The sequence below is a fragment of the Pogona vitticeps genome, chromosome 5, assembly GCF_051106095.1.
Source record: "Pogona vitticeps strain Pit_001003342236 chromosome 5, PviZW2.1, whole genome shotgun sequence".
Taxonomy (NCBI): domain Eukaryota; kingdom Metazoa; phylum Chordata; class Lepidosauria; order Squamata; family Agamidae; genus Pogona; species Pogona vitticeps.
In genome coordinates, this window is record NC_135787.1 from 149297768 (window position 1) to 149321533 (window position 23766).

General features: G+C 38.3%; 1 protein-coding gene across 13 annotated transcripts in view; it reads left to right on the forward strand.

The window, feature by feature from the left end:
* The window catches only part of SYT1 (synaptotagmin 1), a 375109-nt gene that overhangs the window by 32772 nt on the left and 318571 nt on the right, over positions 1-23766 (forward strand). For 2 of the 13 annotated variants that reach the window (XM_073000335.2, XM_078376950.1), the window contains exon 1: positions 1-23135. This exon is cut by the window's left edge and continues 18529 nt beyond it. The exons of the other annotated variants lie outside the window; for them this stretch is intronic. The gene's annotated coding sequence lies outside the window, so the exon portion shown is untranslated. The remainder of the gene's footprint in view (positions 23136-23766) is intronic. 13 annotated transcript variants of the gene reach the window in all.

Here is a 23766-nt window from a genome sequence, read left to right on the forward strand (position 1 = left end):
GTGGTAGGAAATTATGATTACTAGTCTATCCATGGTAGGGTAAAGGTTCTGTTTACTACACCTTTCATTCAGTGGAGACTCCTCCTGGTTGAAGGCAGTAAGGATATTTTTGCCTATCCCCCAGTAGCTAGGGGTGTAGATCTTTTTTGTGTGAGGATGAGGAACTGAATATTTATTTCCATGTGCAAAATCACTGTATTTTATGAAAATGATGAAAATTTTGATGAAAATGTTTTCTAAATTATTTGCACAAATTGTGCAAAACTACAGTAAATGTTTTGTTTCATGGCTTTAAAGCATTGAATAGGTTGTTTGAATCTTTTAAAACAATCTTCCAGTATTTTTGTACTTGCTGAATATGTATGCCTTTATTTTCAAAGAGAAATAGTGCTACTTTTGCCCGGAGAGATTTTGCACTAATTACAGGGGAAGAAATGATGGTGAAAAAGTGTTATTCCCCCCCCCCCGATGGAAGCAAGAAATCTTGCACGACTTTCAAAGTTCTTGTTTAGATATTTTAGTTTCAGCAGCTGTGAATAATGAAGTTAGTGTATAGACACACGCACACACACTCTGATATTACAGAATAAATTTGCTTAGCCACCCACAAGCAAGTTTCTTGGAGGTTAGATGGGAAAGAGGGAACTACCAAAACTTATGTTTACTCCATCTGCCTGAAGACATGCATTGTGCTCTACGAATCTAAGGAACTAAAAGCCACAAGTAGGATAATTACACAAGAGAAGTGTCAGTAAATTGAAAATGGACTGTCCTTTCTTGGGATTTATTACAGAATCTCAGTTTAGGTCTTTGTTCTTCAAAAGAATTCAGACTGTAGACTAGAGCCTTTAAAATAAGCTAGTCACTCTAAAGTTAGAATTAGTAGAACAAGCAAATGACCTTTTGCAGTATTAGAAGGTTAGTTGAATACAGTCTTTAAATCCTGCTTTATCTTTGCAAGGCTACAGAAAAGCATACAATTATAGCTTGTGGGGTTAGTATTTCCATCAAGGAATATCACACATACAATGCTGAGCTATGCAAAGGGAAATGAACTCTCAGCGCCAATCTTGTAAAATTAGTCCAGTATGGAATATAGATTACTTAGATGATTGAAAGGACTATACTGTACACAGTAACAACAGTTTTCATAATAACCTCTTGTACACATATACAGGTTTGTGATACTTTTGATCATTATTTTTGCTTAAAGGCTTTTAATATTGGCTGTAATTGTTATTTTACTGAAACCAACAAGATGTTCCCCATTATGAAACATAGAGTTACTTTTGCGCATTATACCAGGATTATAAATTGCTCAGTTAGGAATGTATTGGAGTAATTACTTCAAGCAAAATAGTATTGTTAGGAGAACAGTTTGGAAATCTTGGCCATGAATGAAATTATCTCACAGCTTGATTTTGACTTAGTGGACAGATTTATGAATGTCTCACAGTGGGTTAAACAAGGTGCTATACCATTTTGCTGTTTGGGCACTCTGAGTTTCCGTTATTCTTATGTGCTGTCTTGTTAATTCTGCCTGACTACTCTAATGGAAGTATAATAAGCAGAAGTCATAAGAAGTACAATCAGGAATGCCATAAATTCAGTGACAAGTCACATTTGCAAATGGATTTGCACTGAAAGCAGATGTATATCTGTGTAAGGGGTATGCATACTTACCTGGGAGCAGAATAAACATTCAAAAGATTGTGTTGCAATGGGCTTCTGTGGAAGCCTGGCCTCCTCCCTTACTGCTTTTAACAGGTTGCTCAAGACAAGGCAGTTTAATGAAGCCTTTGAGAGAATCCTCTCTTAACATAATATCATTGATTAGTTTTCAATTGCTGTTTGCCATTGTCTGGTCTTCACTGATTTATTCAATGGTTGTTTTATTGGTTATATGTTGTGTTTCTCACTATATTTATGATTTCTTTTTGTTTCCTCAATTCTGGATGTAAACTGGCCAGAATAGTGTCTATCACTAGTGTGATATACAAGTTAAACAAACAAGCAAATGGTAGGTGTTTAGGTTAAACTACACACTTGTACTTATAATGCAAGAGAACTATTGGGCACCAAAATAGAGTCAATTTAATACAACAAATTAGTTAAATGGATTGAATTAAATAATTAAAGTGCAACTTCTTGAAACCCTTCACTCCTGTTCTGCCTGCATGGTGGATCTCTCCAATTGAGATAGGGGGTGATTTTGTTGATTGTTGGCAAGATGTACAGAGGACAGAAGACTTGTTGCAAAAGCTAGCATGTCACTATTAGTGTTATTTAAAAAAAAAAACCCTGCAGTCAACATTCCATCTAATTCTCCAGTGTTCTCTGCAGAGGCTCTGCCTCCTGAGCATAGAATTCCAGCCGCAAATGGAAGCAAATGGGCAGACACACTTGCTCAGCTGTGCATGCGCGGTGCAGTGGGCTGCTCCCGCACACCCTTGTGGTTTGGAGGGAATGTTGCCTGTAATTCATTGCTCATTACTTTTTCTTCATGAGCAACAAGGAACATTACTCATTAGCAATCTGTTACTAATATTTTGTTTTCATTTTTTAATTTAAAAAACACACTTATAAATAATGAAAAGTGGCCAAAAATTCCCACAGATGACTCCTACATAACATTTTGTAGTAATAAGTAAAATAGCATTTCAAAATAATGAGTAAACATTACCTAGAACTAAAAATGTTAACAGTGATTGGACAAAACCTTGTAGCTTAGTATAATAAAGTGCACTAGAGTAAGGTAAAGGTAAAGGTTAAGGTTCCCCTTGACAATTTTTGTCCAGTTGTGTTCGACTCTAGGGGGCAGTGCTCATCCCCGTTTCCAAGCCACAGAGCCAGCGTTTTGTCCGAAGACAATCTTTCGTGGTCACATGGCCAGTGCGACATAGACACGGAATGCTGTTACCTTCCCACCGGGGTGGTCCCTATTTATCTACTTGCATTTGCATGCTTTCGAACCGCTAGGTTGGCGGGAGCTGGGACAAGCAACGGGAGCTCACTCCATCACGTGGATTCGATCTTACGACTGCTTGGTCTTCTGACCCTGCAGCACAGGCTTCTGCGGTTTAGCCCGCAGCGCCACCACATCCCTAGCAGTGCCACCACTTCCCTCACTAGAGTAGGCCCATTAAATTAATGGGGATTTAATGTCAATTCCTCTTTAGGTTCCATTGATTCAAATAGGACTGCTCTAAATGTGTCTAACTTTAATTTAGTAAGACACAGTTAGAGTAGGTCCATTTGAAGCAGTGGAAGAGTTAACTCATCAAATCTGCATTGAGTCGGAGGCGGGGCTTTGTTGCGGTGCTGCCAGTAGCTCCAGAGAAGAGCGCTCTCTCTGGAAAAACTGGAACCGTCCGGTCTGGGATCCCCCTTTTGAAATGGGGATCGAAGGAGAGTCTAGGAGAATTCTCTCTGAAGCAGGTGGTGAGCTGCAGAAGGAGAAGAATGGGAGGCAAACCTGGACTTCTTTCCTCTGAAGAAATCACCCAGCACAAATTGGAGCGGGAGCCATATTTGGCATGGATCCAAAGCCAAGTTTCAAAGTTATATCTTTATGTTTTGGCTGATCCCATTTTTCTAATTGCCTTGGAGAATGTTGATTTACTCTACTGCAGAATATCAAAGCTGCATAGGAGCCTCATGGCACAGTGGTTAAACTGTAGTACAGTATTACAGTCATAATTGTGCTCACAATCAATGTTCATCCCAGTGGATTCTGGCAGCTGGCTTGAGGTTGACTCAGCCTTCCATCTTTCTGAGGTTGGTAAAAGGAGTATTGAATACACTGGGAGGGGACAATGTGTAGCCTGTATAATTAAATTGTAAACCACCCAGAGAGTGCTTTGGGCACTATGGGGCAGGTACATAAGCAGCACACTTTGCTTTTGCTTTGCACTCTTGTGCAGCTGCAATCATTTATGTGATTACACTATTAGAAACTGAGGTAGACAACACAAACATTCTGCCATGAGCTCACAAGGTGGTCTTAAATTGACCCACTTTTAGGCCTCAACACAAACATTTGAGGTAAGTTAATAATATTGACAGGTCTCAAATGTGTGTTTTAGCACTAGTGCAATGCAGGAAATCTGTTTTCTTTTTAAAATGTCCTTCAAACAAGATGTGAAAGGAGACCACTCAAATACATTCTCATGGATGAGATTCAGCATTTTTATGCTTGCTTTACTTCTGAGGTAAAGTTTTTCACTATATAATCATCTCTGCATTAGAAAGCAAGCCCCCTGGTTTTGGGAAACTGGGAAACACAGCATTAGCTTCATTTTTTTCTTGGAGCTGATCATAGCTTTGCCTTTCTCTATGTTGGCAACAGGGCTGACATGGAAGGAACTTTATTATATGTATCTACTTTGGGTGTCTCTGAGGAAGGTGCTTTGCGCCCTAAAAATGATAAATCCTGAGCCAACATTTTTTAGAATATATTTACCTGAGAAATATGTTGAGTTATTTTTTCTTACTCCCTTAGAAACAGAAAGCTACTCTTGCAGAATTTGTTCCAGTGCAGGACCATTGCTTTTTGCATGGCTACATCCCTGCTGACAAGAAATAGGAGGCATTGTGGAGAAAGGTTTACAACAGCTTGTTGTAAATGTGCTTTTACAAGAGCAGAAAGCACTTTGGCACGTGCACTGATGAGGGGGGTGTCCCCTAGTGTTTTCCAATCATCAGAACCCCCCCCCCCATGATGATACCATGTTTTTGTGGAGGATTTCCCACACACTTAGAACAAACTAGTATACAGGCTTTTCAGCTTGTATTTTTACAATTTCCTGTCTTGTATTTCAGTCATCACCATGTTATCACTTCATTATTAGTAGTGCAATTAACACCTCAGTTTAGTACTGCAATTAGCTATACATAAATTTTTTTTTGGTTTTTTAAAATCCCACATAACCAGAAGCTAGAACTCAAAAACTATATATTTTTAGCCAATTAAATAAATTGTAAAATAAATGATACCTAACTTGGACAGACAAATAATAGGTTTGGGGCAAAATACTGTCAAAAATGTGGATATCTGTCACCTGTTTCCTGTAGTTATTTTTCTGACTCTGAGCAAACAATGCAAAACTTTTCTTGTTTAAAAATTTTGGAAAATTATTCCTGGGAATTGCTTACTAAACCTGCTTCAGGGATACGCTGTTTAGCTGTACTCGATCTATATTTATATTTCTACTTCCCAGACTAGAAGAACGGGAAATATGTCCCTCTGGCATTTTTTCAAGTGTAAGCAGTTCGGTCATACTAATTACTGATGTGTGCTTGAACATGCTACTGATACAGAAGACATTTGCAATTCTATGCATAGAATATTTCAGGCATCTTGGAGCAATGACTTCACTAAAGGTGTTGAGTTCCTGATGTGGAAAGCAAAACAAGGCCATCTGCAATTTGCTTACTAAGGCCACCCAGCTGACATGTAGATAATTTAACACTAATCATTTAAAAATGACCCATTGGGAATGCAGGAGATTACAGACTTGTCTCTTCACATAAATCAAATGTGTCATGATTCCACTGTGATGTTCATCTGCAATGTTGTTTACCATACCACTTTAAAACATTATTTCATAGTGTAACGGGCAGACATAACATCACATGTCCGTCGCAGCTGGGCAGTGAGTCATCAGCCAATGGTGTGACGGAGGGTGGAATTTAAGGGGAGGAGCTAGTATAAAAAGGTGGGTGAAGCATGTGTGGGGGAGATTAGAGATGAGCGTTTGAGCTGAGGGTTTAAAGTGATTGTTAGTTATAGTGAGTGAGAGAGCCTGTCAGTGTGAAATAGTCTGTGAGAGCCAGTGATTTATTTACAGTGATTGACTTATTGATTCTTTACCAGTGATTTACTATTTTTATATCCTGTAATCAATAAACCAGTTTTTGTTTTTCCAAGTTACACTTGTCCTTCGCTTGATTTTCAAGGATAAGTTGGTGGCAGCAGAGTTTAAAGTGAAGTAGCAACCACTCTTTGAGGTTTGAGGGTGGCTGTTACACATAGATTCTAAACAGCTAGCATTACTATATTCATACATTTATAACTTTGCTCTTGAAGCCACTTGAAAACATTGAGATGTAGGAATAATCTGATCACCCTCTAAACCTATGGGAAGTAGAGCGAAACTAGAAAGTACACAAATTGGCTATCTGGCTCTTCCTTTTACAAGGTGAATCTTGGGGCTAAGAAGGCTTTTTCAGTGCCTGTGGGCAGCTAAGCCCACAGGATTAGAACAATACTAGGTACTGCTTGACTATGTATATTTAACAGATGGCATACATTTTCACACATATTGATTTCCAGTATTGAAAAAGAATAGCAGTTTATGGCTACCTCAGTACATGAGAAATAATTATGATTTTGCTTGAAAAATGAAGTGAACAAGATCAAAAGAGGCTTTGCGGTCTTGCAAGGTTCACTCATTAAGCATCAAGAAAGCATGCTACTTCTTAATTGGGAAAAAAAGACAAATTCATCTGAGACCAACCAATGGATACTTTTCAATGCTGTCATAAATATGACTGGGCTTTAAAATGTGGAAATAGTCTTGAGTGCAGAAGAAACATTTTTCATTTCTTTCAGAAGGTTAATAGAATTTTAAGGAGTATCTTGTATATCAGACAAGATTGGCAATGTCAAAAACACATGTTTTGATCTTAAATAAAAACAGAAGGAAGACCGCCCTTAATAGTAGGCCAAGTGAGGCAACTTATTTTAATATCATGGGGGGAAACTGTTACTTTATTATTGTTGTATTTTTTGCTCCCATGAGGAGTTGCTCTTGGGAAAGAAAATTCATTGAGGCAAAATTGGCCAGCCTTAGCTCTTATACACCTTGATGAAGAAGAAGAAGAAGAAGAAGAAGAAGAAGAAGAAGAAGAAGAAATAGATGTCATTTGCTTTTACAGATCATGCTGCTATCTTGGACTAGCCCTGAGAATGGGATAACAAAAAGCAAAAGCAAAGTGTGCTGCTTATATACCGCCTTATAGTGCTTCAAGCACTCTCTGGGCAGTTTACAAGTTAATTATGCAGGCTACACATTGCCCCCCCCCCAGCAAGCTGGGTACTCATTTTACCGACCTTGGAAGGATGGAAGGCTGAGTCAACCTTGAGCTGGCTACCTGGGATCGAACCCCAGGTCGTGAGCACAGTTTTGGCTGCAGTACAGCGGTTTAACCACTGCGCCACGAGGCTCAAGGTGGTTTAACAAGAAGTAGGAATGAGCTGTTTCATAAACAAAAATGCCCCAAAGTAGAAATAGTTCCTATCACATTTAAAATTATTTTTCCAAGATATTTGTAAGAGGTTTTAATTTGGGAATTGAAATTTGTTGCAAAAATAAACAAAACAGGAAAGTTCAGAAGAAGGGTTTTTTTGGTTAGTGAGACAGACAGTTCACTCCTGGAAAGTTTTTTAGCAACAGATGCTTCAACCAGTGAAATAAACAACGTACGCCTCAAATTTGCAAAAGCCAGCATGACATTAATATTTTTGGATTTATTATCCATTGACTTGGAAAAGTAATGAAGGCAACACAAAGCTAATTCAGAAGAAATAACACTTTTGACACACACTTCCCGCTGTGAAACCCAAAATGTATTATGAGATATAAGCATCTTTTCTAATCTTCTTGCCAAAGGCTGATTTCTCTCTGAAAGCATAATAAAATACCAGAATAATTAAAATCTACAGTACAAAAGATTAAGCAACATAGGATTCTAGATTAGTTCCACTTGTTCCAATTTCAGCATCAATAACTCCAAGTAATATCTAACTGTTATAAAGATGAAATATATCCTCTGAAAATCATAACAGAATTATCCAACCAGAGAAAACATTAAACCAGAGATAATTCTGGTTACCATTTTTTTTTGCTCTGTGGACCAGAATGCTAATGATTTGAGTATGAGGAGGGTGGTGAATATTCTTTAACACACTTTTCTCACTTTTATCAGGATCTCTTAATATGCACAAAACTGTATTAGAAAGGCCTCTAATAAATATTGTCCAAACATTTAAATTTTAAGTTTGTTGTTAAAATGCATTAATCAGTCTTCATAGCTAGAATAGTACTTGTCAAACAAGCTAGGGGGATATTAAAATAAGGGTAATTAGTCTTTTTCAAGTTTTTAAAAACTGTGTTGTGCATTCTGTTATGTTGATAGGAATATACAGTAGTCACAGAAAGATGTACGTATGCCAAAGTCATTGTATCCACTTGTTGGGTGAACTTCTTCAGTTATGCGGTTAATAAATGATACGTCCTATATAAGTGTGTGAGGCACCTGTGATCTCACATATAATGCTTACTCTAAGATTGTAATTTAGGTTTTAGAATGCCACACTCTGTTTTGTGCATTTCCAGAGCTCTGTAAATGGAAGTGGTTACCAACACTCACACATGTTGGCTTTGGGGCACAAGAGCACTGGTGCAACTTCATATGTTGCTGTTGTGACAAATGGTACAGTGATTGAAGGCAGAGTGCCATCCTGGTAATGATCACCATTGTTGCAATATTAATGTTGCCATAAATATACAAGTTATGACTAAAGAATATTAAAATTAAAATAAAACAAAGGAAGGTCTCTTAGTACTGTTAAGTAATCTTTCTACTCATACCTGTTATTGTACTCCTTTCCTCCTAATTTCCTTTCACAGCCTTCCAGAACAATGAAATACTTTAAGATACTAAGGTGATGTCAACAAAATATTGCATATGTACAAATTGTCATGGCTGATGGTTGTTGTGGGTTTTTTTGTGTTCAGAACATGGCCAAAGAGCCCGAAAAACCCAGAACAACCATCAGATCCCGGCCATGAAAGCCTTCGAGAATACAGTGTCATGGCTGAGCTTCTCAGTAGCAAATGAGTGCACATTTCTTACACATAAACCATTCATTACATCTCAAATCGCTTTCTAGATTTATATTTGCAGTGCTCAATGCTAGAAACGTTTATATATTATTTAAAAGTACTGTAAACGAATGTAAAATGAATACATGATTTTCACTTTGTGGCCTCAGCTAGATTCTCAAATCTGATCTGTGATTTGCAGTTGAAGGTCTTACTTCTATCGTTATGTAACTGCAGGTCAGCCTGCGTAACCATTCTTCCCCCCCCCCCCCAGATCTTTGCAAGCAAACCCCAGACTGTAAAATGAATTCTTCACTAGAAATTCATTTTGAACTTTTCAACCACTCCAGAGATGTGCATGCCCATCTGTGTCAGTATAGCTTCAATCATATGAGCTGGCTGTTTCAGTGCTAGAAAATAAGGCGGGAGCTAAAGGTAACTGTGCTAACAGTATGTCACCACCTGTGACATTATGCTGGCATGCTAAAGTAGGCCTGTACGTAGAGCCAAGTAAATACTGTGCACAATTATGTGCATGTTTTATGTTTCTGTTTTGTTTTTAATCTAATCAAAAGCAGTATTAGGATTTTGATTATGAAAAGGCAAATGACAAAGGAATTGGCCACACAATACTTTCCCATCTACCTACTTTCTTCCCATTCAGGGTATTTAAGCAGGAGAATGGACTGGGTAGCCCTTCCACTCTACCCATTTACAGCATTTTGAGGATTTGTGTATCTGGAAACAGATACACATAACCAAAACTTGGAAAGTTCTGGGGGGGGGGTATAGCTCCAAGCCAGCATGTTGGCTAGGGCATCCTAGGAGCTGTAGTTCAAAAATAAATGTTTCCACATGCTGGCCAATATTACTACATGCCAAGTATAGTTTGGACCTTAAAAAGTCACTTAAACAGCTTTTCCATAACTAATATGAAGGATGTATAAACACCCATGCAGCAGTTCTGAGCACATAAGTGCAAAACGGTATTTGGAAATCAGATGAACTGAAATATACTGAGTCAGACCATTCGTTCCATTAGCTCAGTAGGAAGCCTTGATGTTCTCAGTGTTTTTTGCAACCACTCTCACTGCCTTCGACCATTGACCATACTGGGTGAGGTTGTTGGGTGTTTTAGGTCAAAACATTTGTGGATTGAAAGATTCTGTACCTCTGGTCTTCATCTCCAGAGTGTCAATATTCCAGTGCCAGAGTGGTTCCAGCTCTATTTAAAGATCTTGATGACTGAATTGCAATATTCTGCATGCAAATCACATGCTCTGCCGCTGAGCTTTGTCTGTTCCCTTCCTCTAGTTACAGCTACATCCTCCCCTGAACGAGGGGAGCAAATCCAGTGCCTGAAAGAACCCTTTACTCTTCTGTCAAGCATCATTGCATTTCAAATGGGGCAGAACTACTTAGATCTGTAAACTGCTACAATACAGTCATACATCAAGATTCCCAGTAACTTACCAAAAGTAACAACAAAAGTTATTTTCAACTTCAGATGAAAACAGTAAAACTTCAGAACTCTTGCATCAGTGTTGTATACAACAGGTTATCTTTATTTCATATACAGATGTGAACCTGATAGTATTGATGGTAGGTAGAAAGCAAGTTAGGGACAAGGCTGAAAGGAAGACTATTCTTATCGATGCCCTTAATCTATCTGCCTCTGTCTATGCGTGTCTTTTTCCTTTTCTTAATGTTTTTCATCACTCTGCCTCATTCAAGTGATGTAGCCTCTGGGGACTGAGGAAAGCTATCTTACAGAGGCCTTCCTCCTTGCTTCCAAAGTCACAACAAAGTGTGGCCTGCACAAGCATACTCATTTATTGATTTGGACTCAGTGAATGTGCTGGAAACAACCCTTGTTCCACTTACTGTAGTTGCCCAATCATCAGTCAGGACAGAAGACTATAGAGCCCTATGAAAGAAGTGACTATACATACAGTGTATAGTATATCATACTGAGTATGCCTAACTACTTAACTAATGTAAGCCGCCCCGAATAGAGGGGCTGGGTAAAAATAGAATGAATGAATGAATGAATGAATGAATGAATGAATGAATGAATGAATGAATGAATGAATGAATGAATGAATGAATGAATAAATAAATAAATAAATAAATAAATAAATAAATAAATAAATAAATAAGGGCAAAGGGCAATGCAAACAGCCTTGCCAATATGACATTAGCTTATATTTGTGTACTCTCATCAACTAGTTCTCATATATATGGTTGCTTGCCCATCGTTATCTGTGGTCTCTCTTTCTTTTAAAGAGACAGAAAAGGCTAGACATTTACTCACATAGTTTGGCACTATAAATCCTACCGGTACTATTGGCTCCCACTGTCCCTAGCATCAACCTCTCTTCTGCCAGCTGTCACACTCTTCTGCTTATCTGCAAGGAATTCTGGGACAGGTAGTTTTTGACATCAATCACATAGAGAAGAATAAATCACATTCTCATTCAACAAGAGCTTAGTTTAACATTGAGACGACAATGGTTCAAAGTGTTGATTGATCTGTTATATTTCCTGTCATAATTGATTCTTGCAAATTTCACATAATCCAGGAAATGGGTACATAGATGCAGAAAATACATTTCCAGAATTATCTTATTATCTACATCTCACCCTCTTCCCAGCTCTGCAGCCCCTGTCATACAAGGGTTTGGTCATTGTTCAGTTCTGCTTGGCTTGAAAAACAGAAAACTATTGAAGTAGTACCCTTTGCGATGGATACAATGAAAAATAACATTTCCTCCAGTAGAAACATGATGGAATGTTAATGCTCTGGTCCACATCTGATTGGATAAAAAAAAAGATAGAAGCTAGTACAGTATATGACAGAGTTGTTTCTGCGATGAACCACGTATTTATTCAAGTAGCTCATAATGGGATAATGTCAGCCATACGAAAGTTGGCTATATTTATGCCAATCTAAATGTAACATATTGCTTTAGGTAACACTGATATTTCATAGTCTTGCCTCTGCAATGTGTTTATCTGAATATTGGCAGCTATTATCTATACCTTATGTTGTGCTAATATTATCCCAGTCCTATCCTTTAGGAAGATGAAACCTTATAAAAGGGATATAAGAGTCAAACAAAAAAGCAGGTGGTTTCAAGTTACAAATATACTATAAATACTTACTTTGCTCTATCAGATTTTGAGAATAGAATGTTTACTATACAGTATTTCTCCCCCACAAAATGATCACAAACATGCCTTTTTGCTAGGTGTTGAGTTCCTTCCAACAGGAAGACACTGAAAGGCTGATCATGTGAAATAAGTGTTATTTATAAGGCTTTTAGGAAGCAATTTAAAGGCAACATGAAACATTTAGTAGCCCAAAAGGTTGATAAATAATATATATTTAAGGAAGGGAGAAAAAGACAACAGAACTTTAATTACAGGCCAGCCTAGACCTTGAAAGAAAATCATAAGGCACTGAGGTTGGTTAAAGGATAGGAGAACATAGGGTTACAACCAAACTTTTATGTTACAATTCTTTCTTCAAGACTTTTGCATGTGGCACTGTTGCTTCAGGTGCACACAAAATAATTTACAGATAGCTAATTTAGACATGAGAAGAGGGGAACAACACTGATTCAAAGTACTTTGATGCATGAGGCCAAGTGCCAAATGGTGTGTCCTTCGCTTCCACTTATAAAAGCAGACTGGATTGGCAGCTGAACCTCACTGCAACACCTGGCAACTGGGTGGCATTCCTGAATGTATCCGAAGGCAGCAAGCTAGTTTAGGGGTTGAATAAAGGTGGTGTATCACACAGACACAGCTCTGCTCTCAAAAGCATTGTCTACAAGCGAGGGAGATGGCCAGGGAACACAGGAGGAATAGCTGGGTAGGAGGTTGAGAACACAACAAAGCGGAAGAAAAAAGTACAACCAGGACTGTGAAGACTATGTGTATTGTATTTAAGGAGTGTGAATGTAATATGTACTTTTGTGATCTACGAATGTGGATGGAATATAAACAGAATGGAGGGAAATGCAAAGAGATCAACAGTTTCACTGTTCTTTGTAATTTATAAGTGAAGGACAGAAATACTTGGAATTACCTCTTACTGAACTCATTGGGCCTTACTTCTAAGAAAGAAATCAAGTGCAGAAACAGACTGCAATCCTGTTACAGTTATCAAAGAACAATCCCTATTGAGCATGGAGGGACTTCCAAGTAAGTTTGCACATGGTTGTGATATAGATAATATTGTTCTTCACTTGTCTAATAATATGTCTCTATATAATTGTTTTTATATATCTTGCACTAAACAATACTTTTTTCAGATCGCTGCATGGTTAGAAACAGGAGCTGGTGAAAGAGGGATGCTTTTGAAGAGTATCTCTTGAAGCACTATTGGAATACATAAGTAGTTTTGAAATAAAAATGGGGAGCACAAGAAAGGAGAGGAAACAATAACCTTGGAGATTACCATCAGAAAATTGAACACAGGTTTGAATTGACAGACTGAAAACATATTAAGGTGCCTGCAGATTTCAAGTGTGAAAAGGAGGATATGAGGAAATAAAGAAAACCATGCCTTGCCAGAATATTCTTGGTGCTAATATGTTGCACATGGAGATTTCCCACACTACATGTGACTTTAAACAATGAAATTTACTCTGAATCCTTTGATGCTAATGTAGTCCATTTTGTAATATCAGGAGTGTTCTTAATTAAGATCAGGATTCAAAATTTTGTAAACTGATCTATAGCTATAAGTGTTGAATAAATTTCTCTGGTAGACAAAGCTATAAATAAGTATTTATTAAATCATGATACTTTCCAAGCATTTTAAGGGCAGCTGTAGTGGGTCCAGTTGGATCTATTTCTGTAAAATAATTTTCATCTGCCTTATGGTAGACAGAGTACAATGTTGTATCAATTGTATAAGAATATATTTTCTTTTTGAAGGAAATGAAAGTTCCATACTGCTGAATGTGTATGCCTTTGTTGTGTATGTGTGTATGGTTCTGTTATATATGTTACAGAAGAAGGTTGTGAATAAGAGTTGATTTTAATTTTGAGCCTGGGAAAGTAGGTTGAGCAGAAGCACATAATACTTTAGCTTCTTAATTATATACTTTGCACAGGCGTTTATATACGAAGGGATGGCCAGTGGGAGTAAGGCAGAAAGGACGAAGTGCTGCTTTTTAAAGTCTTCCTATCCAGATGTTTCCAAATGCTTTTGGGGTGGTTGGTTGGTTGGGGTTTTTTTTGTGCTGGGGAAAAGAGACTGCAAGCAAAAAACCACAGACAAAATAACCCTTAAAAAAACTAAGGAGGGAGGATTAGGTTTGTCTTCTGACATTTTAAATTCAAACCTGCCATCTTCTACAGCTGCTTTTCATGAAAAATAAAATAAGGCTGCTTTTTCAGGCTTCTACCATGTAAGGTCTAATTTGTCCCCAATGTACTTTTTGGACAGCAACATCCAGTGACTATCTAGGGGATTCTGGATGTTCAGTCGAAAAAGTAAAACTCTGATGCCCTGAATTCGGTCTTAAAATAATGTCAGGCACTGTGCATTGAGCTTGCAACAGCTCATATTCCAACTGCAGTCTCTACAGAGCTATTTAAATGTCTGATAGCCATGATAATAAAAAAATACAGAAGCAGTAGAACAGATAGCCAAACTGTTCTGTGTTGAAAAATGCTGTGATATCTGCCAACTAGATTTGCCTCCTGCTCTTTAAACCTACTGTGTTCCGTATGATTCCTTTTATTCCTTCTTGGGAAATGCCTTGTCAGGTGAAAGATTAACACGTCTCACTCATTGCTGTTTACAAGCAGTTGGTGTGGCAAAGAGATTTCTCTTGAATTGTTCTTTTGAAATGCTTGGGATAGGAAGGAATGCAGCTTTTTCAAACTGAGCAGCTTGTAAGCCTCACTAAGTAAAAAGTATAATTACAGTACTTGTTATTATCTAGATATCTTCATCTAATTAAATGAATCCATTCTGTACATTTGACACTTTTCTGGATGGTGAAGCGTATATAACTCCCAGAGCAAGCTAACTAGCCTCCTGAGAGGTTTCGAACTTTTGGTTGAGGATACTTTATTCAAGAGTTATTGTTTTTGTGCATCTAAATTAGATGATGGAGGCAATTTTTAGCTTTATAATAACACAGCAGAGGAAATAATATTGTGGAGACCTTGTTACTGTGCAACTTTTACCGTGGATAGGAGTGGGATGGGGAAGAGGGCGTATGGCTGTGATTAATTCAATAGCATCAAATTGTCCTTTCCCTGTTCTATCAATTGCCATAGAAACAAAGTAATATACAAAATCTTAAGCTGCATAGCTGATCCCTGCTTATGCATTTCATACCATTGTTTCTAATGGTAGACTTACAGTAAGTGAAGAAAAGTCACAGGAGGCAAATAATGTTTTGTTTACAGAGCCTGTAGGCTATTATTCACAGCCTAGTCAAAAGAAATCTTTTCCTAATTACATTTGGACTGATGATTTTTCCATTTGCTACATCAAGTAAGCACACACTTACAATGCAATCCTATACATGTCTAATGTAACTCTAAAGCAGTTTTCTGTAATTGAGTTGGGGCGGCTTAGTCCCAAATATAAGCAGCCTGTAATCCAAGCAGTATTTTAGGCTGAAGCTTCCTCTTTGTTTAAACCACAAGACTGTACCCAAGAAAGCAAGTACAACATACCAGCATTAAACACATTACTCTCAATCCTAAAACAAATTAATCTAAGGAAAATAATAGAAGGGAAGTTTCCTATTCTTTTCTACTCCATCATCTTCTAGATGAGTGGTTTCCAATCTTTGGTCCTCTCATGTTCTTGGACTGTAGCTCCCAGAAATCCTGACCAGCACATCTAGTGGTGAAGGCTTCTAGGAGTTGTAGTCCAAGAACATCTGAGGTCTCATGGTTGGGAACTACTGTTCTAGATGCTTCTCTAGGATCTTCTAAGGAAGAGCCTCGTGGCGCAGTGGTTAAACTGTTGTACTGTAACCAAAACTGTGCTCAGGACCTGGGGTTCAATCCCAGGTAGCAGCTCAAGATTGACTCAGCCTTCTGTCCTTCCGAGGTTGGTAAAATGAGTACCCAGCTTGCTGGAGGGGCAATGTATAGCCTGCATAATTAACTTGTAAACTGCCCAGAGAGTGCTTGAAGCGCTATGGGGCGGTATATAAGCAGCACACTTTGCTTTTAGGATGTAGCTCAAGTGCCTAAGAAGAACAAAGTACTTAAGAAGGGAGAGGATCCCTCTGTCCTGTCAGTGAAGAAAGCAATAAGTATTGCCTAACATTATTGTGGAAAGTTAAACAAAATAGAGGATTTAATTTAAACCTTCTTCACCAGTTATATTCCTATCTATTCTATGACTGTCCAGGCTGAATCCAGCCCATTGGTCAAGCATCTTTGTTTGCCCGGTGTTTCATTGCTTCTCTGTTTTCTAGTTCTAAGAAAATAGCAAAGCAGAAAGCTGTGGTAATCATCAGGTAAATCCCCTCACAGGGCTACCTTATTTATTTTGCCTTCTAGATGACAGGTTTCACAGACATAGCAAGAGTGTGATTACTGGCAGCTTATTCTGTGGTATGTTGTCATTGTAAGTTATGTTTTTCATCAAATATGACCTGACTAGTTGTGGGAATGATGTTTTCAGGAAGACTGCTTCTCTCTGGTCTGCCTCTAGCATACTTAAGAGGAAGGATTCAGGATACATCTCAGTTGATTTTAAAAAAAACTTTCCTGCCCTCTCTGAAATCTCCAAAGTTATAGTGGACATACTGTAGGAAAATAAACATTTTGGACCTTTATATAACTAGTGTGGTGTAGTGAACCAAGTGATGTAGATGTAACACTGATAAAACCACTCCTTAAATATCTCATTTACCATATTTTTCTGTGTATAAGATGCCCCCATGTATAAGATGCCCCCCAACTTTTCTAACCCAAAATTAGGAAATCTAAGTGGGGCTTAGCAAGTGTAGGGGGAAAGGGATCAAAGCACTGCAGGATCGCTTTGATCCCTGCTTTCTCCCTTTGTGCTAAGCCCTGCGGGGCTTAGCAAAAGGATGGGGAAAGAGATCAAAGTAATCCCGTGATTGCATAATCGTTTTGATCCCTTTCCCCCTTATACAGCCATTGGATTGCTTTGATCCTTTCCGCCTACACTTGCTAAGTCCTGTGGGACTTAATAAGCAGAGGGGAAAGCAAGGATGAAAGCCATCCTGCAGTGCTTTGATCCCTGCTTTCCTTTTGCTAAAGCTTAGCAAGTGGAGGGGAAAGCAGGGATCAAAGCCCTGCAGGATCACTTTGATCCCTGCTTTCCCCTCCACTTTTGTTCTCTTCTCAGCTTACTTCCATTTATAAGATGACCCTCAATTTTTAGTCTAAAGATTTTAGACAAAATTATAGTCTTATACATGGAAAAATACAGTACCTTGAAAGCCATATAAGATCATTCCAACTTGAAGGCACATAACACAGAGAGATATATACTTTTGACAAATTGCAAATCAACAGCCCCATATTTATATATGTATATATATGGTCACATGACTCTTCTTTGTCTAAATTATACAGCATGAGGATGGAAGTTTACATTGTTATCAGTAAGGATTCAATAATATTTGCCCCATTCCGGCTGTCTTCCCCCAAAACACAGACACCATTAATAAATGTGTGGCCTGGGTGTACTCATCATGTGTGTCTCCTGTTCTTGACAACATGCTGCAGGCACAGTGCCCTACTTTGTCTCAGTTTTGTCAGATTTAAATATTCTCTCTCAATCCAACAAATATTACTTGAATGAAATTTTGTTTTGATATTTGCATAGAGTTTATGCTATCATCATCATCATTGTAACAATCCCATCTCCCTAAAAGACAATGATCGTGGTAAGGGAGTCCCTCTGGGTGCAAAACTACCACCTTTATTTCCTGAGGTAGGTCATTTAGGCCTCAGAAGTGTGTAGTAAGCCCCATAGACAAACCTGAACCTTAAAAGTAACCGTGATTGCTTCCAAAGCAATAAAACATAGGTTAAGTGTTTCTTTAGAATACACATCAGCCTTGTAAAATAGGACAGTAGGACCTCTATTTACAGTAGTCACTATTAACCTTCTTTCATCCACACTGGATTTTGTTATAGTCCTGCTATATCAAGAGACTATTCCTTTGTTGGCGTTTTATATTTGTTTTATTAATAAAATAAAATAGATGTGTTAGATTTCAGTTGTAGCTTTGAAGCTTAAACATTAGGCATTTTCAGCCAGTTACAATGGTTAAATAACCTTACAATTTCTAATTAAAATCATAAACAGCTAAATCTAGGCTAGGTAATCATCTTGGAAGATGGGCTCCCCCCCCCGTCCTTCTTCTTGAAAAGAAAAACAAACCTCTGTGTGTCACATTCCACAGCATTCATGGACCATTCTTTTCACATACACAAATCCTCTCATTTTACATCTCTTTAGGACCACCTTCTTCATTACACTTTCAAGGTGTCAACCCATTAAGTCCACGTAGGCATAATTCAGAACACTCCGATCACCACCCTAAATTCTCATGATCCAGGCGCTAGGTGTCTTATCTCCTTTAATTTAGTGGTCTGTTGTTTCGTCTTCTTTTCCTGCACTGCCTGACCTTGTAATTTAGGCAAAGAACTCTGCACAACAAGCTCCTGTAAAACATCTCTTTTAAATTCATCCTACACAGAACCTAACAGCCTCCATTTTTGTATGACTACAATTCCCAGTTCCATTTCCTTACAATCATCATCTTCACCATTGCCACTTTCTCAGGGATTCAGCAGGTGAAAGTCCAGTAAGCCAGTGCAAGGTTAGAAGTCCAGGAGATCGAAACAGATGCTGAATCATCAAACCCAAAACACAATCCATAGTCCGAAGTCAGAGTCTGAGAGCCAAGGGTCAGGAGAGCAAGGTTCATATAGTTCAAGATAAACAAGAGTGTAGACGCAAGCCAGGGAATTGACTTGTTGCTTCCACAAGTTCCCAGACCTCTGTGTACAAGTTATATAGAAACAACAATCATCTAGTTCCTGGAAAACTCCATCCTGCTAAAATTCTGGACTGGTTGATCTGAAATTCTTCTAAAAAGGCCTTCAAGTCTCCAAGACTGGTTTTAAAACAGGCTTTTAGAGTTTGGCCAGAATCCAGTACCTTGTTTATGACTGTGTAAGTGAAATGGTGTAAGTTGCAGCAGCAAGTTGCCACTAATTAATGGTGTTGATTATGCATTCTGTTGTGCACCCAGGAACACAACCAGCAGTATGGAAAGGTGATGATGGCCATCAGGAGGAAATTTTTGGTAGTTAACAATTTCATCTTTCTGTCCTACAGCTTGTCTAACTATAAAGTAATCTGTTTCATTTTGTGGAAGCCATGCAATCTGTGGGATGGAAGGACAAAGGATTTAATTACTGAAAATCTCCTTCTGCTGACTGTATTATTACTCTTCTATAGGTGATTGCTAATTGGCAACAATTTGTAACTACAATTTATGCCTTTTCACTTATATAAATCCACTGTTGAATTCTCGCCAGTGTTTTGGATCTGCTTTTAATGTTTTAAATCAGTTTTTAATAATTTTAATTTATTGCAATTCATCTTAGAGCAAAAAGGCAATAAATAAATGCTTCTACAAATGTCTGCAAACAAATATTACTTTTATTTTATTTTGAAAATGTCAAAATGATTTTTCATTTTCAAGGTCTTCAAGGCATTTGCCTGACTTATGCTGAAACTGTCATGTTATATTGTTGTTGTTTAGTCGTTAAGTCGTGTCTGACTCTTTGTGACTCCATGGACCATAGCACGCCAGGCCCTCTTGTCTTCCACTGCCTCCCGGAGTTGGGTCAAATTCATGTTGGTCTCTTCAATGACACTGCCCATCCATCTCATCCTCTGTCGTACCTTTCTCCTCTTGCCCTCACACTTTCCCGACATGGTATACTAGTAGAAATCCATTAAGACAAGACTTGAACAATAGCAGTTTTGGTCTGAGAAACCGTAATTCATGTGCCCATAAAGCCTTTTCTTGCCTCTAGCAGCTGCTTTGTGGATCCTAATTTAGAAGGTGCCATAGATTACTTCCCACTTTGGATATTATGTGAAGATCTGCTTTACAAAACCATGGTACTTTTACAGCATGAAGGGAAAAGAAAAGGGAAAGGTCATGGAGGTACATAGTTATTTTCCTGGTGAACAAACTTTGGTTTGTCAGATTAACTAAAGGTACAGTAATAATTAACTTTTTGCAGGCATAATGGTTGTGAATCTGTTGAGCACTATTTGTCTCAGCTCCTTCACTCTTCCAACTTCTTTTTGTATCTTCTGCTGGCTGATTACAGTCAGTACAGCAGTGTTACAACAGATCCAGTTGTGTTGGCAGATCTTAGACCAGCCAGCTGAAGCAGGTTGTGCTAGCATCAAAAGATTCTGCCCATTGCAGACCTGCTAGAACCAAGGAATCTTTGAGTTTGTACTTCACTGTAATCTGATTATGTCCAAACTGAGTCCAAAGTGTGTTTGCTTGCTGAAGTTTTCTGATGTGTGATGGCCCATTTTGTTTATGCATCAACTGGTTGCAAGGGTACTTCTACTGCATGTCTGGATGTACTATTAGTTGTAGGCAAGGAGGTGATCTTCCGTGTATTTTGAGCTCAAGCCATTTAGGGAGTAAGAATAGTTTTATTTTCTGTAGATTAGAAATAGAGCAATTAACATAAGGCTATGAAGTCCAAAGTGTACCTAGGCACCAAGAGTTCCAAGAACAGTGGGATAACTTGCATACCATATGTTTTGCTCTACCTAGTCACCTGCAGAGAGCTAAAGATAAAGTAGCAGCTAAAAGCCTGAGCTTTAATGCCTTGATTTGCATAAGTTTAAATAACTTTGTAAATTATAGCTGTAAAAGTGACATATGGTATTTTCTGTGCTCTTCTATCCTCTAGTGTATACTTGAGAAATTCAGCACTTTGACTAATAGAGCCAAAATGCTACACTAGAGATGTATTGTCTGCGTCTATTACTTCTGTGTTTTATGTTTGAGTGAGAAGTCCCTGTGTTACCCTAGAGCAGATAATGTTGTGCAGAAGGCAGCTGAGTCTATTGATTATAAGAAGTCCAAACCATTTGCCACACTGGAAGGTCTCAAATATTTAGAAAACAGCTATGGATAATTTAATGTTTAAATATTGGCAGGCTAAACCTGCAGACTTCTGTACATTTGCTTTTATTATTTTTAGTACATATATAGAGAGTTACACTGCATAAAAATGTCAACATCTTTCTTAAGATTCTCATGGTACCTGATATCAGCACCAAATGGACTAAGGTCAGCTGTGCAGAGAGATTAGTCAGAGATCATGCATTGTAACCTGTACAATATTAACCTATGAGTTCTGAAGCATATGGAAGCATAAACATCCACACATGTGAGTCTTGTTGATAATATGTATCTATTTTTACTGTTGCTTTTTTTTAAAAAAATGGAACACTAGTGTTGCTGTTGAGGGCATCATTTTATCAAAGCAGAGGTAATAGTTTAATTTCTCCAAATGCTTCCCCAACTACACAGGATGTCTGCAATAGACATCAGAACAAGAATAACCAGTTGTTCAGAAAAATAAAGGACTATCTTTTGTGTATCTAATACTTTTTCATCAGTACAGACCACATTGAATACAGTAGAATGGCAATCCTATTCTGCGTTTTCAGTGGTATATTTAAATGCAGAATTTGATCATTCAGAGTTACGAACCCATCATGTGACTGTTCTTTGAAAAATGAAGAAGGTCTTAACATTGTAGTTTGCGGTGTAGTGCAGTCCCCTTCACTTTCTACTCCTTACTTTTCTTCCTACTTTTGAATGCAGCTGCTGGAATTCAGTACAATCAACAGTTTTGTAGTTGCTTTAGGGAAAGGAGAAGTGAGAATTCTATCTCACTTTGTTTCAAATTAGGATTTACAAAACGTACAAGATTCAAATGTGGGAGAAAATGAAGCTGACTGATTTGCTTGTCCCTTTAGGAATGGGACAGAAATTCAGCTTTGTTCAGATTTTATCAGAATTTGTAAAATTCAGATGTGGGAAAAACAGAATTGATTGATTATTAATAAAAGCTGGTCTATGTTCTTGATCTTCCCAGAGATTACAAAATTTCCCCCTTTTTTTTTTTTTTTTTTTTTTTGAGAGAGGCTAAAACTCAGAGATTCCCACAGAAGAGCCACTAGGTCTGCTGGCTGTGAGGTTTTAAGAGCTGTAGTCCAAAATGTAACTCTTCCAGTCTCTGCATCTTCTTAGCTACAGGAGATTCATTAAGAAACAAAGTTTCCTCTGACCAATAGCTATAGAGCAGTGGTCCCCAATCTTGGGCCTCCAGATGTTCTTGGACTGCCACTCCCAGAAGCCTTCACCACCATGTCTGCCAGCCAGGATTTCTGGGAGCTGAAGTCCAAGAACATATGGAGGCCCAAGGTTGGGGACCACTGCTATAGAGGCTTGGGGTATTTGGCATCCTGATGTTGACCCAACGTTCTACATGTGAAGTTGAAGAAGGAACATTTAGTGCAGGGAACATTTCAGCAACACTTCATTATATTGTCTCCTGTAATTCTTATCTCACCAGAATGGCCTCTGTTGTCTATTCTCTTTAAGTGGCCTGTAATGGAACTGGTATCCTTGAAATGGTCTTTGGATAAACTGCTTCTTATACATACGTGTTCAGTCAAAGAACTGGGTCTGCTGGCTGTGGGGGGAAATGTCCTGATTCCTTCAGAGCAGCACCGCAGGTCATGGTTTTGGTACAAACATTCGTAAGTTGCTGTCTCCTGACATGTATATTTACGTAAGAGTCTGTATTCTTTCATCCTCCTATACCATAATTGCCTTTCTTTGGATAGTCTTGGCATGATGATGACATCCACAGAATGATATACCAAAAGGAGCGAATTTGCCAAGCTGCTGGATGATTTTTCATAATAAGACTGCCATGAACACTGCATATTTCAATGTCTGCTCTTGCCAGCTTCCTCTGTCTTGTGTTTTTCTTTCATTTTTCTCCAGGGAAAACTCCTCTGTGGAGCAATCTTTCGTCTGAGAAGCCAAAGGCTTACTAATAAACACTGTTGTCCTCAACATCACTGCTAGAAATTACAACAGCAGCAAACAAAAGCCCGGCAGTTTGCTAGATGGCAAGAACCTGATACGTCAGGTACCTATTATCAAAGCCCAAGTGACAATACAAAATAGTCTCATCAGGGTCCAGAAATTGAGGCAGATTCCTATGGTTTGCTAATGTATTAAGTGGAAAGTGCCTATCACACCAACAGAGAGAATGTTTACTTGTTAAATTTGCATCCCTCTTTCTCTCTAAGGAAAGTAACCTCTTGGCCTCAAAACTGTCGAGAAGTGTTGGGAATACTAAAAGATGGTGACCAACCAAAATCACTTCCCTTTGGAAAATGAAGTCTCAGATCCAGTGCAGTACTAGATCTGAGACTTCTGCCAAATATTAGTCAGTCACCTCATGGAAGAGGGTGACCAAAAGGGAAAGATATTAATCAAATCAGGGGGGAAAAGAGGTTAAAATGCTTTTGGGGATTCCTGATATCTGAAAAGCAGTAGCCTTGTCTTGGCTGTTCTTTTGTGTAAATCCATCATTCATGTCATAATTGTTTTATAGTTCTTGTTAGACTGACCAAATGCAGAAGGATACAGCATTCTTGTCCATAGATGGTGTGTAACTGGAGTAATTTGGGGGCTAAGTCTGGCTGCCTCTGCTCAAACAATGAGCAGACACATGGTGTTACCAATTTAAACCTTGTATTGGAAAAAATGCCTAT